Genomic DNA, 17,959 nt, shown 5'->3' with positions numbered 1-17,959 from the left:
TGACTTGTCCAAACCAGGATCTTTATTAAATCACACCTGTTAAGATAGCAATCTGATACAGAACAAGTTATCATGGAGTTTCTTTGTACTTCTCTGGAACTACCCCTAGTGCACGACTGTCCTCTTGGCCGTCTTATAACCATCTGGGGATCACCGGATGTACCAGCACTTATATCTGAGTGCCTAGTCACATGGCCACTGCTTCGCGACCGCATGGTGGGTCTGTACTGCCATCTGCTGGTTGGAGGTCGCCATTGGAGGTCGGTTAGCCCAGCTGGCTGGATGCCTGGTTCTTGATGCGGAGCGACGCCAACAGGGCGAGTTCATATGCTCAAGGTTATCCATGAAAGCCCCGCTTTTTCAACCTTGACCCTCATCCGGTGACCCTCAGTATAAACAGCCCTCTCTCAAAATGAGAGAGCAGCCTATGTTCATCTGTGACTATGGTGACTTTCATTAATTTTAAACTGCAACAGGTATAATCTGAAGGAGAGAGTTGATTTTATTCATTCACAGGCAAAAAGGCACAAATCACACTCACGTGAGGCAAGGTCAAACAGCTGGATCTCCCAACAGGTTCTTCTGGTCGAGTGATATTTCATCCATATTCTTATTTCTTCTCATTCAAAATCTTTCTCACCTCATAATTTTCTACCTGGGAACATTTCAGGAAAGGAATGGGCCATTTGGCTCCTTTCAACCTCCTCTGCCATTCAATGAGGATGTGACCATTCTGCACCTCAACTGCATTTTGTGACAGTTGACCCATACACCTTAACAAGACAACTCAACAAAATCAACCATCTGAGTCTTGGAAACTTCATTGTCCCTCCGGACTGGCTGCCCTTTGTGTGAGAAAGTGCATCCTGATTTCGCTCTTTGGCCCTTTTTTTCTTGACATCCTGCTGGAAGAAATATTTTCCTCTGCAAACCCTCCACAGCCGATGAACAGTGGCAGCCGTCTGTACCATCTACAAGATGCACTGCACCAACTCACCAAGGTTCCTTAGACAGCACCTTCCAAGCCTGCGACCATTACCATCTAGAAAGACAAGAGCAGCAGAAACCTGGAAACCCACCAGCCGGAGGTTCTCCTCCAAGTCACTCACCACCCTGATTTGGAAATATATTGCTGTTCCTTCACTGTCGCTGGGACAAAATCCTGGAACTCCCGCCCTACAGTTGGTGTATCTACACCTCAAGGACTGCAGCGGTTCAAGAAGGCAACTCACCACCACCTTCTGAAGGGCAACTAGGAATGGGCCCACAGCCCTTAAATGAATTTTTAAAAAACCCCATCAAATTATTTTATCACTTCTGCATCTTGATCAGATCACCTGCGAATGTCCAATACTCAAAGAGTTACAAACCAGGTTTATGCAACCTGTCCTGATCATTTATCACTGCAAGCTCCAGTATTATTTCTGTTTTCTCCACCCATCTTATTATTTGACTGCAATTTTGCTAAGATAATAAATGCTAAAAACAATTTTTTCATCATATGAAATATTGGTTCATGGCCATTTTGGTCAGGATTCTCCCTCCATCCTCCGTGGTGCATTTCACAGCGGTGGAGGTGACCCGCTATTGGCCAGCGGTGGCAACTTCCAGCCCCACCAATGTCAACAGGGTTTCTCGTTGTTCTCACCTTCTGTGCCGGCGAACCCACAGTGGGGGGTCACAGTCGGCGGGACGGGAAGATCCCACCAGTGGCAATAGCCAGAAAACCCCGCCCCGAAACTCTAAGTGACAGTAAACATATATAATACTGGTGTTACGGTTGAGACCTTCCTCGATTAGTGGGCATCACAAGGGCTAGAGTGCATCATCGATTTGATTTCTTTGAAATTTTGATGTTTTGTTACAGTGCACCAGGAACTATCACCCTCTCCTTCATTTCATTTATGTTATTTGGTTTTATTAAAAAGAGACTATAACACTGGTCCTGACTAGTTTGGTTGGATTGTTGCCTAAATAATCAATGTTTTGGTCTTTGTGTATAATAGCAGAAAATAGGGTTCCCCTCAAAGTAACCACCCCATTACAAGCATTCAATATGCATGAGAAGTATGGCAGTCAAGCCAGATATAGAATTCCTGGACAGGATTTAAATGGAAAGAGGAGGGAACAGGGTAGGAAAGTAATTTTGAGTTGGGAAATCTGAATTTCCCTCAGGTCGTGTTACGTTTAGCAGAAGTTTCCGGTGACCATTATTTACCTTTGTTTCCTGGCTGCAGCCAGCCTGACTGAGAGGCTCACTGGCTATCTGGATGTGAATAGGGAGTTGGGGGAGGTGGCATGGGGAGATAGGGGTGTGGTAAGCCCTCAGCACAGGCTACAGCTAAGAAGCAAACAAGAGGTAGGGATAGGAAAGGCCTGGGAGTTGGGGTGGTGGTGGGGAAATCATGAGTGGCCAAAGCATAGATTGTCGGCTAGAGCTAGGTCAGAATCTGGGATCGAAGTCTCCAAGATTGGTGAAAGATCTCTGGGTTCAAAGCAGAGAGGAGGTAAGAGGTCAGAGTTGGGTGAGAATCAGAAGCCAGAGGTGAGTTTAGAAAGGTGAAGGACAGCAGAGATTGGAAGGGTTGGGTGAAGGGAAGGAGATCAGCAGTGTGTCCAACCATAAATGGTAGGGTGAAGCAGGCAAACCAGATCGAGCAGGTAAGTGGAAAGACATTTTCCTCCTGGGTCCAGGGGTCCTCATCTCCCTTTAGCCAACTTGTTTCCCATAGTCTGGGAAACCAGGCCAGCCAAGGTTAAATTTAAAATGCTGGTTGATCCCGAGGTATGCGGCCTTATTATAATATTTAATTGACCAAGCTGCCTTCTGCAGTTGGATTGCTTACCAGCCCCTTCCAGACTCCAATAAAACTGGAATAGGCAGGTTTAAATGAGTTGGGATTGGGTTTCAAATATTTAATATTTTTGCATCCCACCTGACTAAAACCTACTCACTTTTGGGGTTTAAGAATCCGGCCCAGAATCTTTAAAGCCTATCATTGTACCATGGAGCGTTGGTGGCTTAATGGTAACGTCACTGGGCTAGTAATCCAGGGACTCAGGTTAATGCTCTGGAAACATGTGTTCAAATCTCACCATGGTAGCTGGTAAAATTTACATTAAGTTAAAAAAAATTCTCAAGTTGATAGGTAGTCTTGCTTGTTAAAAAAAACCCCTCTGGTTCAGCGTGGAAGGAAATCTGGCACCCTTACCTGGCCTGGCCTACATGTGACTCCAGATCCACAGTTGGGATAAATGGGTGTTTCTCTGGTTGGCAATCAGTAGCTAGTGGTGTCCCTCAAGGATCCGTGTTGGGCCCACAATTGTTCACAATTTACATTGATGATTTGGAGTTGGGGACCAAGGGCAATGTGTCCAAGTTTGCAGATGACACTAAGATGAGTGGTAAAGTGAAAAGTGCAGAGGATACTGGAAGTCTGCAGAGGGATTTGGATAGGTTAAGTGAATGGGCTCGGGTCTGGCAGATGGAATACAATGTTGACAAATGTGAGGTTATCCATTTTGGTAGGAATAACAGCAAACGGGATTATTATTTAAACGATAAAATATTAAAGCATGCTGCTGTTCAGAGAGACTTTGGTGTGCTAGTGCATGAGTCACAGAAGGTTGGTTTACAAGTGCAACAGGTGATTAAGAAGGCAAATGGAATTTTGTCCTTCATTGCTAGAGGGATGGAGTTTAAGACTAGGGAGGTTATGTTGCAATTGTATAAGGTGTTAGTGCGGCCACACCTGGAGTATTGTGTTCAGTTTTGGTCTCCTTACTTGAGAAAGGACGTACTGGCGCTGGAGGGTGTGCAGAGGAGATTCACTAGGTTAATCCCAGAGCTGAAGGGGTTGGATTATGAGGAGAGGTTGAGTAGACTAGGACTGTACTCGTTGGAATTTAGAAGGATGAGGGGGGATCTTATAGAAACATTTAAAATTATGAAGGGAATAGATAGGATAGATGCGGGCAGGTTGTTTCCACTGGCGGGTGACAGCAGAACTAGGGGGCATAGCCTCAAAATAAGGGGAAGTAGATTTAGGACTGAGTTTAGGAGGAACTTCTTCACCCAAAGGGTTGTGAATCTATGGAATTCCTTGCCCAGTGAAGCAGTTGAGGCTCCTTCATTACATGTTTTTAAGGTAAAGATAGATAGTTTTTTGAAGAATAAAGGGATTAAGGGTTATGGTGTTCGGGCCGGAAAGTGGAGCTGAGTCCACAAAAGATCAGCCATGATCTAATTGAATGGCGGAGCAGGCTCGAGGGGCCAGATGGCCTACTCCTGCTCCTAGTTCTTATGTTCTTATGTTCTTATAATGTGGTTGACTCTTAGCTGTCCTCTGAAATGGTCCAGCAAGCCACTCAGCTCAAAGGCAAATAGGGATGGATAGGCTCTGTCAGTGACCCCCCACGTCCCTTCAAAGAATTCTTTCAAATGATTCCGTTACTCAAAAATAAAATCAAAAAGGCAAAGAAAAAATGGATTGAGCTAACGGAGACCAAATTAATTTAGCTAATTGTAAAAGATTAAATAATTCCTCTTTGCCGAAAGCTTCGCTATTTTCAGAAAATAATTCAATTTGAACGATCAATCTCAATTATCACACAAATTTCATCAAAAACCACAAGCAGTCTTCACTGGCTGAAGGCCGACATTAAAGGTCAGGCCAATAATTACCAAGAAGACAAATAACTTAAATTTACACGGCACCTTATCACATTGTCAGGGTATCTCAAAGAACTTAACAACCGATTAATCACATTCAAAACGCCGCTCGTTTATATGGAAGGGATTTTTGTTTGATGCCTTTTCAGCAATTCCAAAGCCACAACCAAAAGAATGATGAATCATTATTTAACTGGAAACATAACCTTCATGGAATAAAAACTCCTTGTTTTTTTCATTCCATACAAACATCTGGAATTAATTTTAAAAACTTTCTGAAGGTTTGTGGTGCAGTGGCTCATCTAATTTGTGAAGCTTAACGAAAAATAAAGTTATTTTACGGCAGCGGGTGCATATTTTCAAACTTAATGCCTAAACAGTACGATCAATTGTCAAAGCTTTAATATTAAATACTGGAAAATAATTCCTCAGAATTTAATGGGGAAGCCGTTACAGCCAACTGCCTTCTTCTTTTCACAAGGGACAGCATCAGCTGTCACTTCCAAATGAATTGGTTGAAAAGGAGTCATGCTAACAATGGAAAAGTATTTATAATGCAATGACCAAGATTTGCCATTCTAGTTATCCTCTATCAACTTAAAATATTTGTGCATATATTAAAATATATTAGACCTTGCCAGCCACCATGCAGCATAGCGGTTAACAGTCGTATTTATGTAGTATCATTAATGTAGTGAAATCTAGTCATGGTGGCACAGTGGTTAGCACTGCTGCCTACGGGGCTGAGGACCCGGGTTCAATCCCAGCTCCCATGTGGAGTTTGCACATTCTCCACATGTCTGCGTGGGTCCCACCCCCACAACGTAAAGATGTGCAGGTTAGATGGAACGGCTCCTTAATTGGAAAAAATGATTGGGTACTCTAAATGTATTTTAAAAATGTAAAATTTAGCTTGGCCAATATTTATCACTCAATCAACATCACAGAAACAGATGGTCCAGTCATTATCACCGGTTGAATTTTACCTGCCGATCTGTTTGAAGGTGGGGTATGTGTAAAATCCAGTGACTGGCCTTCATGCCACCTATCACCCCCCCCCCACCCCCCAGACTATCTGAAATTTTACAGGGGGAGAGCACGGATGGCATAGCCACCCTTATGCCCATTGAGGTCCTTAAATGGCCATTGAAGGACCTTATCCTGCCGCTGCTGGTATCTTACTGTGGTAAACCACTGTTACACCTGTATTAGGTGATGTAAGGTAGGACCTGTACTACAGGTTCGCCGGTAGCCCCTGCCTGCTGGCTCCGCCCAGTCGGAGGAGTATAAATGCGTGTCCTCTATTCAGCAGCCATTTCGCCAGCTGCTGTGGGAGGCCACACATCTTACTGCAATAAAGCCACAGTTGTATCCAACCTTAGTCTTTGTACAATTGATCGTGCATCAATTTATTGCAGTAAGATTTTCTAAAAGATGGATCTCCGAATCAAACCACATCGCCTACAGCTGGATCTGCAATCAAGCAACGCCAAAAAGGACTTTAATCACTGCCTGGCTTGCTTCAAGGCCTATATCAACTCAGCGACCACCCTTCCAACGGAGGCTCAGAAGATACAGATCTTGTACTCAAGGTTATTCTCCAGCGTGTTTCCACTGATCCAGGATGCCCCGAACTACCCCGAACTGAGGAGCCATGGCGCTCCTCAAAGAAAACTATGCACAGAAACCGAACATACTCTTCGCCAGGCACCTACTCGCCACTCGCTCTCAACTCCCTGGTGAGTCCATAGAAGACTTTGTGCGGGCCCTAATCCCACTCGTCCGGGACTGTGACTGTCAGGCCGTTACGGCCACCGAACATTCCAACCTTCTTATGCGCGATGCATTTGTAACATGGATTGGGTCGGATCTCATAAGCCAAAGACTGCTAGAAGGGGCCACGCTCGACCTAGCTGAGACTAAAAAACGAGCATTCTCCATGATGGTCGCCTCACGTAATGCTCAGGCCTATCCCTCCAGCCGCGTGGCCCACCCCTCCTATCCCTCGTGGACCCGACAAACGGCCGCCCCAGCCGGGGCTTTACCCAGGCAGTACGCCTGCGCCACATGCCAACCCGCACACCCCGGGGTCCCCGATGTTACTTCTGCGGCCAACGGAAGCACCCCCGCCAACACTGCCCGGCCCGCACTGCCTTTTGCAAGGCTTGTGGCAAAAAGGGGCACATCGCCGCGGTGTGCCAAGCCCGCACAGTCGCTGTTATCACCCCCTCCCCACTGACCTACACACAATGGGCACCGCCATCTTCGTCCTGAACCACGCGCAGCCAGTGGGCGCCGCCATCTTCACCTCACAGGGCCAGTGGGCGCCGCCATCTTCTCATCCCGGGGCCGCGAGCGGCCAGTGGGCGCCGCCATCTTCCCCCCTCAGTCCACGTGCGGCCCATGGGTGCCGCCATCTTGTCCAGCCCCCGCAACGTTCGGCCCATGGGCGCCGCCACTGTGTCCCCCGCAGGATTTTCAGGCGCCGCCATCTTGTCTTCTCCACGGGGCATGGACACCGACAGCATTCCACCCCCATGCTCTCCATGTTCTGACGCCAGCGACGACCGACCGCAGTTCGCCTCAGTGACGATCGACCAGTCTCGTCCACATAACCTGGTCACCGCTTCGACCAGTGTGAGAATCAACGGTCACGTGACCTCTTGCCTGCTGGACTCCGGGAGCACCGAAAGCTTCATCCACCCGGATACGGTAAGGCGCTGCTCCCTCGCGGTCCACCCCGCCAATCAAATAATCTCCCTGGCCTCCGGATCCCATTCCGTCGCAATCCGGGGGTTCTGCACAGTCACTCTCACGGTCCAGGGCGTAGAATTCAACGGCTTCCGCCTCTATGGCCTTCCTAATCTTTGCGCTGCACTACTACTAGGCCTGGACTTCTGGTGCAATCTCCAGAACCTTACCCTCAAATTCGGCGGGCCCCTACCACCCCTCACTGTGTGTGGCCTCACGACCCTAAAGGTCGACCCACCCTCCCTCTTTCCCAATCTAACTCCGGATTGCAAACCTGTTGCCACCAGGAGCAGACGGTACAGCACCCAGGACAAGGCCTTCATCAGATCCGAGGTCCAGCGGTTGCTTTGGGAAGGCATCATCGAGGCCAGCAACAGCCCCTGGAGAGCCCGTGGTAAAACTGGGGAGAAACACAGAATAGTCGTGGACTACAGCCAGACCATCAATCGGTCAGTTTGACGCGTACCCACTCCCACGCATATCTGATATGGTCAATCAGATTGCACAGTACCGGGTCTTCTCAACGATAGACCTCAAATCTGCCTACCACCAACTCCCCATTCGTAAATCGGACTGTCCATACACTGCTTTCGAGGCGGACGGTCGTCTCTATCGCTTCCACAGGGTTCCCTTCGGCGTCGCTAACGGGGTCTCGGTCTTCCAAAGGGAGATGGACCGAATGGTTGATCGGTACGGTTTGCGGGCCACCTTTCCGTACCTAGACAACGTCACCATCTGCGGCCACGATCAGCAGGACCACGACGCCAACCTTGCTAAATTCCTCCCCACCGCCACTCTCCTCAACCTCACCTACAACAAGGAGAGGCGCGATTTCAGCACAACCCGCTCAGCCATCCTCGGCTATATGGTCCAGAACGGAGTTCTGGGGCCCGATCCCGACCGTATGCACCCTCTCATGGAGCTTCCCCTCCCCCACTGCCCCAAGGCCCTCAAACGCTGCCTGGGGTTCTTCTCCTACTACGCCAAGTGGGTCCCAAACTATGCGGACAAGGCCCGCCCACTCATTCAGTCCATCCACTTTCCCCTTACGGCCGAGACACAACAGGCCTTTGCCCGTATCAGAGTCGATATCGCCAAGGCCAGGATGCACACAGTAGACGAGACACTGCCCTTCCAAGTAGAAAGTGACGCATCAGACGTCGCACTTGCCGCCACCCTCAATCAGGCAGGCAGACCCGTGACATTCTTTTCCCGCACCCTTCATGCCTCAGAAATTCGGCACACGTCCGTCGAAAAAGAGGCCCAAGCTATCGTTGAAGCTGTGCGGCATTGGAGGCATTACCTGGCCGGCAGGAGATTCACTCTTCTCACTAACCAACGGTCGGTAGCCTTCATGTTTAACAACACACAGCGGGGCAAGATCAAAAACGATAAAATCTTGCGGTGGAGAATCGAGCTCTCCACCTATAATTACGAGATTTTGTATTGCCCCGGCAAACTCAATGAGCCCCCAGATGCCCCATCCCGAGGTACATGTGCCAGCGCACAAGTAGACCGACTCCGGGCCCTACACGACAGCCTTTGTCACCCGGTGGTCACACGATTGTACCATCTTGTCAAGGCTCGCAATCTGCCCTACTCCGTCGAGGAAGTACGGACAGTCACCAGAGACTGCCAAGTCTGTGCTTAGTGCAAGCTACACTTCTACCGGCCGGACCGTGCACGCCTGGTGAAGGCCTCCCGCCTCTTTGAGCGCCTCAGCGTGGATTTCAAAGGGCCCCTCCCCTCCACCGACCGAAACACGTATATTCTCAGTGTGGTCGATGAGTACTCCAGATTCCCCTTCGCCATTCCATGCCTGAATATGACGTTTGCCACCGTCATCAAAGCCCTAAACACAATCTTCACTCTGTTCGGTTTCCCGGCCTACATCCACAGTGACAGGGGATCCTCGTTCATGAGTGATGAGCTGCGTCAGTTCCTGCTCAGCAGGGGTATCGCCTCCAGTAGGACGACCAGCTATAATCCCCGGGGAAATGGGCTGATAGAGAGGGAGAACGGGACGATATGGAGGGCCGTCCAACTGGCCCTACGGTCCAAGAAACTCCCAGCCTCTCGCTGGCAGGAGGTCCTCCCTGATGCACTACATTCCATCCAGTCACTACTGTGCACCGCTACGAATAACACACCCCATGAACGTCTTTTCGCCTTCCCCAGGAAGTCCACATCCGGGGAGTCGCTCCCGACTTGGCTCGCAGCTCCAGGACCGGTCCTGCTTCGTAAGCACGTCCGACTCCACAAGGCAGATCCGTTGGTGGATAGGGTGCACTTGCTCCATGCCAACCCCCAGTATGCCTATGTGGTGTACCCCGACGGCCACCAAGATACTGTCTCCCTCAGGGACCTGGCACCAGCAGGTTCCACCCATACACACTTCTCCGGCCCGACGCCACCCTCCCCTACCCGCCGCTCCCAACATTAACCCCACCAGGACCATCCCTCCTTCCCCTGCCCAAGCCAGAGGATGAAGAGGATTTCGGCACACTCCTGGAGTCATCCAACATCCGGCCAGCATCGACATCGCCAGCATCGACATCGCCGCCACCGTTACGTCGCTCCCAGCGGAACATCAAGGCACCAGACCGGTTGAATCTCTAACTGGCACCGGACTTTCAAAGGACTTTTTTTTTTCCTTTTCTCTGATAAAACACTGTACATAAATTCACTACTGTATATAGTTCTCCACCACCTCTGCCAGACTCATTTTTAACATTGGGTGAATGTGGTAAACCACTGTTACACCTGTATTAGGTGATGTAAGGTAGGACCTAAACTACAGGTTCGCCGGTAGCCCCTACCTGCTGGCTCCGCCCATTAGGAGGAGTATAAATGCATGTCCTCTATTCAGCAGCCATTTTGCCAGCTGCTGTGGGAGGCCACACATCTTACTGCAATAAAGCCACAGTTGTATCCAACCTTAGTCTTTGTACAATTGATCGTGCATCACTTACCCACAGCGGTGGAAGGCCCATGGCATCTGGACAGCCGGCAGCATTAGCTGCACAGACTGGTATCAGTCAAGGTAGAGGGTGAACCTCCTTCACGGGTTCACAACTCCCCCAAGGTCACCCCTCCTTTAAATGTCCCTCCAACCTCTTGACTCTGGAATTTTACCACCGATGAAGTGAAGACCAGCCGCATGGGGAGACCACCAGCTTCATGGAGGTAACCTCCCTGTTGCAGTTCCAGGGGCATTGTAGCTGGAGGCTCCATGTTCTAAAGAGGAGGCCGTGGATGGGAAAGCCCCCAGCTCCCCTGCTGGCCTGGGGGTCCAATAGACCATCAGGGAGGTTGTCTGCCAGGACCCTATGGTTTTTAATTTTTTACTTATTTGACTGAGGACAACTCCACTTTGAGGTACGGTTTTGGTCTCTGAGCTGCCTCAGCAGCAGCTACCTCTAATTGCACCAGAAGCATGAGGTGCCCATTCGCCATTCTTGATTGGATGGTGAGCCCAGAGGGGGCTAATTAGAAGATGTACAGACACAGCTTCACTCTTTCCAAACGCAGCCAACAGCTGCTCCACAAACCTATTGCTGCTCTCTGGGATCATTCAGGCTACATTGCTCTTTTTCACTATCTCCTACTCAGGCCTATCTATCACTAGTCCTCTGTGCTTATGATTAAAGATGCTGCTGTGAATCTCACCGTATACCACCCCTGCCACCCCACAAGAATTGAGTTACCCACCAAAAGGAAGAGACATCTGGATAATGAAAATCCTTGCATATACTGCTTGACTAATTATACTTGTGAGCTGTTAAACAAATCTGTGGTCTGCGCAAAACTTATGTCAAAAGCAAAACAAGATCAGATGTTATTCTTTCCTTGTAGCTGCAAACCGGCAAAATAAACACGCTGATTTAATGAAATATAGACCAGCCATGACCCGGCAGAAAATTAACCGCCCACACCAAGAGGCGCAAGGACAGGTGGTCAATGATTTCCCCAAAGAGGTAAGTTTTAAGGAGCATCTTAAAGAAGGGGAGAGAGATAGACATGCAGAGAGGTTTAGGAATGACGCTTCAGAGCTGAAGCCCCAGGCAGCGGAAATCATAGCCGCAAAGGGACTGAAGAATAAAATCGGAGCAACTCAAGAATCCAGAATTCGAGGAAAATGATGCAACTTCAATATGTCATATGTTGAATTTTTTTTCTTCATGTGATTCCAGCTGCGATATTTCATTCCAACACAGCATTCCAAATAGCTTCTATTAAATAAACTAAGTGCACTTAGGAGAGGGTTAGGGAAACCTACAGAAGAGGTCAGCCAAGTGCACTTAGAAATGCCTTGAATATGCGAAACCTTGCATCCTTAGGAACCATCGGAAGCTCCCGTTACAACACACTGCCCCCAAAACAACAGGAAATCTTCAGGAAAGTCAGCGCGCAAGAGGCGTTCACCTCATGAAATTTAATTCTTTGCTCCCTTCCGGGGATTAAAAGTTCTTTTGAAGATTAAGTTTTTGGTAACCTGTCCTAATTTCTCGTTATGTGTCTCTGTGTCAATTTTTCCTTTGCTAATCCTCCCCATGAAGTGCTTTGGGACATCACACCATGTTAAAAGACACGACTATATCCAAGTGTTTTGTTGCTGAGGTCTGTTTCTGTCTGTGAAGCCTGACTGGCAATGAAAAGGATAATCATTGAGGAGCAGCAACGCATGTGCAATGGACTAACAGGCCTTCGAAGCATGCCGACTACGATTGCAGAAAGATGGGAGAGTGTCCCCCAAGTTTGAGTGGACTGATGTCACAGAGCATGGCGATCATGTCTTCTTGCATGGTGAACGTGGCCAATTCTATGGAACATTAAACGTGATAGTTAAATGACTCCATGAATACCTTGGCCATTGCCATGCACTTTCAAGACGCCAACATATTATCCAACTTCAGACATTTTTATGACCCTCATTTCTCATTTTTCTCAAAATCAATGTATCAACAACAACTTGCCATTATATAGAAGCTACAGTATCGCATAAATATCCCAAGGCTCTTCACAGGAATATTGGCTGGAATTTCCCAGCCCATCTCGCTGGTGGGATCTTCCCGTCCCGCCAAAGACAATACCTGCCCCCCAACAGCGGGTTCTCCAGCTCCGGGGTGGGCAAGCCATATAAGACACCATAGGGGCAAAATATCCCAGCCATTATTGACAACATTAGACACCAAGCCAACTGAAGAGATGCTAAGAGAGGTTTTCAAAAAATTACTCAAAGCAAGAAGCTTTAAGAAATGTCTTAAATGAGAAGAGGAAAGATGTAGACATGCAGAGAGGTTTAGGAATGGCATTCCAGGGCGGGATTCTCCGACCCCCGCCGGGTCAGAGAAAGGCCGGGGGTCGGTGTGAACTCCGCCCCCGCCATCTTCCAAATTCTCCCGCCCCCCAAAAATCGGCCCGGCGTGTGTCGCGCCGCCGGCCTCAGAGAATAGCAGGGACTGGCGCGTCTCAATGGGCTCCGGGGCTCCACGAATTCTCAGGCCCCGATGGGCCAAAGTCCCGCCCGTTCTTTGCCAGTCCCGCTGGCGTAAATTGGGGTAGGTCCCTTACCGGCAGGACCTGGCGGCACGGGCGGCCTGCAGGGTTCTTGAGGGGGGGGGCGCGGGGGGATCTGGCCCCGGGAGGTGCCCCTACTGTGGCCTGGCCCGCGATCGGGGCTCATTGATCTGCTGGCGGGCCTGTGCCGTGGGGGAACTCTATCCTTCCGCACCGGAGGCTATGGTCCTCCGCCATTCCTGGTGCGGAAGCAAAGCCCTCTGCGCATGTATGGGGATGACACCAGCACGCGCTGGCGCCCCCGCACATGCACCAGCCGGCGGAGGCCCTTTGGCGCTGGTTGGCGTGGCGCCAAGCCCCTTTCCCGCCGGCAGGGCGCAAACCACTCTGGGGTGGGCCTAGCCCCTGAAGGTGCGGAGGATTTGGGGCGGCCCGACACTGGAGTGGTTCACGCCACTATGTCCCACCGGGACTCCCTGCCCCGCCGTTGTAGGTCAGAAACGCCAAGTGTGATGAGTGAACTGGACTTGATGTAAGTTCGAATCCAGGCAGCAGAGCTTTGGAGGAGTTCAAGTTTATGGAGGTTGGAATATGGGAGGTTGGCAAGGAGAGGACATTAGAAATAGGAACAGAAGTAGGCCAGCTGGCCCTTTAAGCCTGCTCTGCCATTTAATAAAGACCAAATGGCTGATCTGATTGCAGCCTTAACTCCACTTTCCTACTTGCACCTATCTGCAGCACCCTCCACCCACCCCCCAATACTATTTGTCATCCTTGTTGATCACATATTCTCTAACTCAGCCTTGAATATATTCAAAGACCCAGCCTCGCCGGCCTTCACTGCGTCCTGGGCAATGAATTCCAACTACCTGAAAGAAGAAATTTTTCCTCATCTCCATCTTAAATGTGAGGTCCCTTCATCAAAACAATAGCCCCTAATTCCAGATTCTCTCCCCCCCACCCCACCCCCCCCCCCCCCCCCCCCCCCCCGGCTTCCTGCATAAGGGGAAACATCCTCTCAGCATCTATCCTGTCAAAGCCCCTCATAATCTTATACGCTTTAGTAAGATCAGCTCTCATTCTTCTAAACTCCAATGGCTCAACTTGGTCAACCTTTCTTCTTAAGATAACGTCTTCATCCCAGGAATCAATTTAGTGAACCCTCTCTGAACTGCCTCCAGTGCATGTAGCACTCCTCAAACAAGGAGACCAAAGCTAGAAATAGTACTCTCAGCATGGTCTCACCAATACTGCACAGTTGTAAAAAGGCTTCCCTATTTTTATGCTCCAATCCCCATGCAATAAAAACCAGCATTCCATTATTACGTGTTGTACCTGCACGCTAATATTTTGTTATTCCTGTACTACGCTACTCAGAACCCTCTGTACCACAACATCCCGCGGTTTCTCTCCATTTAAAGAATATTCCACTTTTCTATTCTTCCCATCAAAGTGGACAACCTCCGATTTTCCCAAATCATTCTTCATCTGCCATTTTTTTGCATACTCCCTTTAACTATCTATATTCCTCTGAGGATTCTTTGTGTCCTCCAGACAGCTTGCTTTCCTACCCATCTTTGTATCATCAGCAAATTTGGCTGTAACACACTTGGTCCCTTCATTCAACTGATTGATATAGATTGTAAATAGTTCAGGTTCCAGCTCTGATCCCTGTGACACTCCACTGGTTATGGTTTTCCAACCTGAAAATGGCCTATTAATCCCATTTTTCTGGTAGTTAGCCAATCATCTGCCCATGCTAATATATCATTCCCAACACCATGAGCTCTTATTTTGTGTGTTCTGACCATTTATGTGGTACCTTAGTGATGCTTCAATGGCAAATCCCATTGACAAATGGCGGGAAGAAAGAATCCCGCTGTCAATGAACGACGTGCTACCGAGAAATACACGACTAGAAGACCAGAGAATCCTTTCACAAACCATGATGACTCTGCCTGATTATGTTAAGATTTGCTAAATATCCTGCTATCACTGCCTTAATAATGAATTTCAGCAATTTTCACTGATTTGTGTTAACCTGACCTATTGTTTCATTGTCATTCTTGAAAGGAGCTGTCACATTTACATTATACAAACATATGAATTAGGAGCAGGAGTAGGCCATTCGGCCCCTTGAGCCTGCTCTGTAATTCCACAGGATCATGGCTGATCTGACCATAACCTCAATCCCACATTCCTGCCTAACCCCAGATAACCTTTCACCCCCTCGTTAATCAAGAATATATCTAGCTCTGCCTTAAAAATATTCAAAGATTCTGCTTTCACTCATAGAATCATTGCAGTGCAAAAGGAGGCCATTCAGCCCATCGGGCCTGCACGATCCTCAAAAAAAGCACCTGACCTAGTCCCACACCCCACCCTATGCCCGAAACCCAATAACCCAACCTACCATTTTGGTCACGAAGGGGCAATTTATCATGGCCAACCCATGGGGCAGCACGGTAGCACAGTGGTTTGCACAATTGCTTCACAGCTCCAGGGTCCCAGGTTCGATTCCCAGCTTTAGTCTGCACGTTCTCCCCGTGTGTGCGTGAGTTTCCTCCGGGTGCTCCGGTTTCCTCCCACAGTCCAAACATGTGCAGGTTAGGTGGATTAGCCATGATAAATTGCCCTTAGTGTCCAAAAAAGATTAGGTGGGGTTACTGGGTTACGGGGATGGGGGGAGGGGGGGGGGCGGTAGGGTGCTCTCTCCAAGGGCCGGTGCAGACCCAATGGGCCGAATGGCCTCCTTCACTGTAGATTCTATGATCCTGTGAACCCACCTAACCTGCACATCTTTTGATTGTGGGAGGAAACCAGAGCACCCGGAGGAAACACACGCAGACGCGGCGAAAATCTGCTAACTGCACACGGACAGTCACCGAAGGTTGGAATTGAACCTGGCGCTGTGAGACAGCAGTGCTAACCACTGTGCATTCCGGCCGTCTCCACTGCCTTTTGAGGTAGAGAGTCTTTATTCAAGCTGGGAACAATTTTAAAATGAAGTGATAATTCTAATGCAGTTTCAAAATATGTCGGATTTTTGTGAACTTGTGTCACACCAACCACTCTGAAAGTTTGATTGATGAAATTCAAAAATAGAAATGATTTGCATTAAATTATTTAATCACTGAAATTACACATATAATTGAGGAACTAACATTTTTTTTTCACAAAGAAACCCCATTGCGCTCTTCCCACATGCCCTGTCCATTCCAATCTTTATCATTTTGTCTAAATGCAATTTGAAATCTTATTGCTGTCGGTGCAAGAAGTTTAGTGATCTCTCGCATCTCCTCTTTCAGTCAGTGAAGTTTTCAAATCAATAACCAAAGATCCAGCCAGCCTAACCTAACCTGCCTGACTTGGAATTGGGAAGATAACTTTCCACTTTACCCATCAGGGCCTGTAATTTAAAAACAAAATGGGATAACCTACATCTCTGGTGTTCTTAATGTCATGATAGGGAGATATTAGAACTCGGGCCCAGAAATGGGGTCCAAGATATATCAAGCAATTTAGGGGTTAACCAGACTGAGGGAAAAGACAGCTAGCAGCAGGGTTAGAGGAATACGCCCTCAGCCTGAGTTACCTTGTCCCATTCAGACTTAACCTCGTTAGTGGGAACACACAGGATGACCTGGTGCAGCCTGCATGATCCACTCAAGATCCATTGCCCTTCGGGACAATGTTGTTCGATAAGCCATTAGCCTATCACAGAGTCTGATGACCTATTTGTCCATCAATGGAAGGTTAGTTGCATATGAATGCCATAGCTCTGTTCTTTTGTATAAACAGGAGTAGGAAACCAGACAGCCCAGATAATGATAATGGATTCAAGTCTGGTCACCTCAGGTGGGAAACCCTAGTTTGAGGGGCTGTGTGGAGCTTAGAAAGAAAGAGAGAAGAATGCTATTTTGAATAGTTGCAGACAGAAGGCTGTGAAAATGGACCAGAGAAATCATGAAAGTTGACACCAAGTCAGGCTTTGGAAAAGGGTTCTGAACTGTCCCTAACAAAAGAAAAATGGCTTTGTAAATACAAGTCTTGGCCTGTCTGTGTAAGCGGCATGAAAGCAGTATGGTTATTATGAGTGATATTTAATGGGAACTAGCTAGGGGCAGCTTTATGGTGCATCTGGCATTTGATCATGGAGGAGCAGCCCAGAGCTACATGTAGAGGTTTCCAGCTCCATGGGGGCAGCCTCCAAGCAATGAGGGGGCTATTGCAGCTGTAGGCTCCATAGCCCACGGTGGCAGTGAGGAGGGAGGGGGGAAGGGGGGTCACCAACAGGAACAGCTGTGTTTCAAACAATATCCAACTTGGACCCTCTGAAGTTTTCATTAATACCCACATCGTTGATGGCGCCTTCATATTAAGATGGTCTGTCAATCCCTGACTTAACTCAGCAGTTAAGACCTCATATGGGACTTCCAAGGCTCCAGAGCTGCCGAGCCTCAAATTGGGCGTGCGGAATTGTGAGCCCACAGGCCATTCTTAATAGCATGCCGAGCATGGAGGCAATCAACTAAATGAACACCGTGGGAAGATCACTCAGCCAGTCTCGCTTTCGGAAGCTGGGGTCTCGGGACCCCCATTTGGTCCTGACGCAAGGTCCAGAAGCCCATGGCAAAGTTCTGCCCAGAATTTAACTTTGATAACCTATTATCAGACTGGAAAAAATTGAACAAATAACAAGGTGTTAAGCAAGTACAGAAGGAAGGAAGAAGGAGGGCGGCAGAAGAATGTAAGAGAAGGTCTGTGATAGGATGGAAGGCAAGAGAGATTAAAAGGTAAAAGGCAAAGAGGATGGTAATGGGGCAAGCAAAGTTGTTGGCGGTGATTGAGGAGTGTAGGAGAGAACTGCAATCCATTTGGAAAGTTCCGCGAAAAGATAATGGAACAACAATCATCTCAACGGCATTGATATCATTTGAGCAGCACAGTAGCATAGTGGTTAGCACAGTTGATTCGCAGATCCAGGGCCCCAGGTTCGGGTCACTGTCTGAGTAG

The sequence above is a fragment of the Scyliorhinus canicula genome, chromosome 20 (assembly GCF_902713615.1).
Source record: "Scyliorhinus canicula chromosome 20, sScyCan1.1, whole genome shotgun sequence".
NCBI lineage: Eukaryota > Metazoa > Chordata > Chondrichthyes > Carcharhiniformes > Scyliorhinidae > Scyliorhinus > Scyliorhinus canicula.
Note: the sequence above shows the minus strand (reverse complement) of the source record.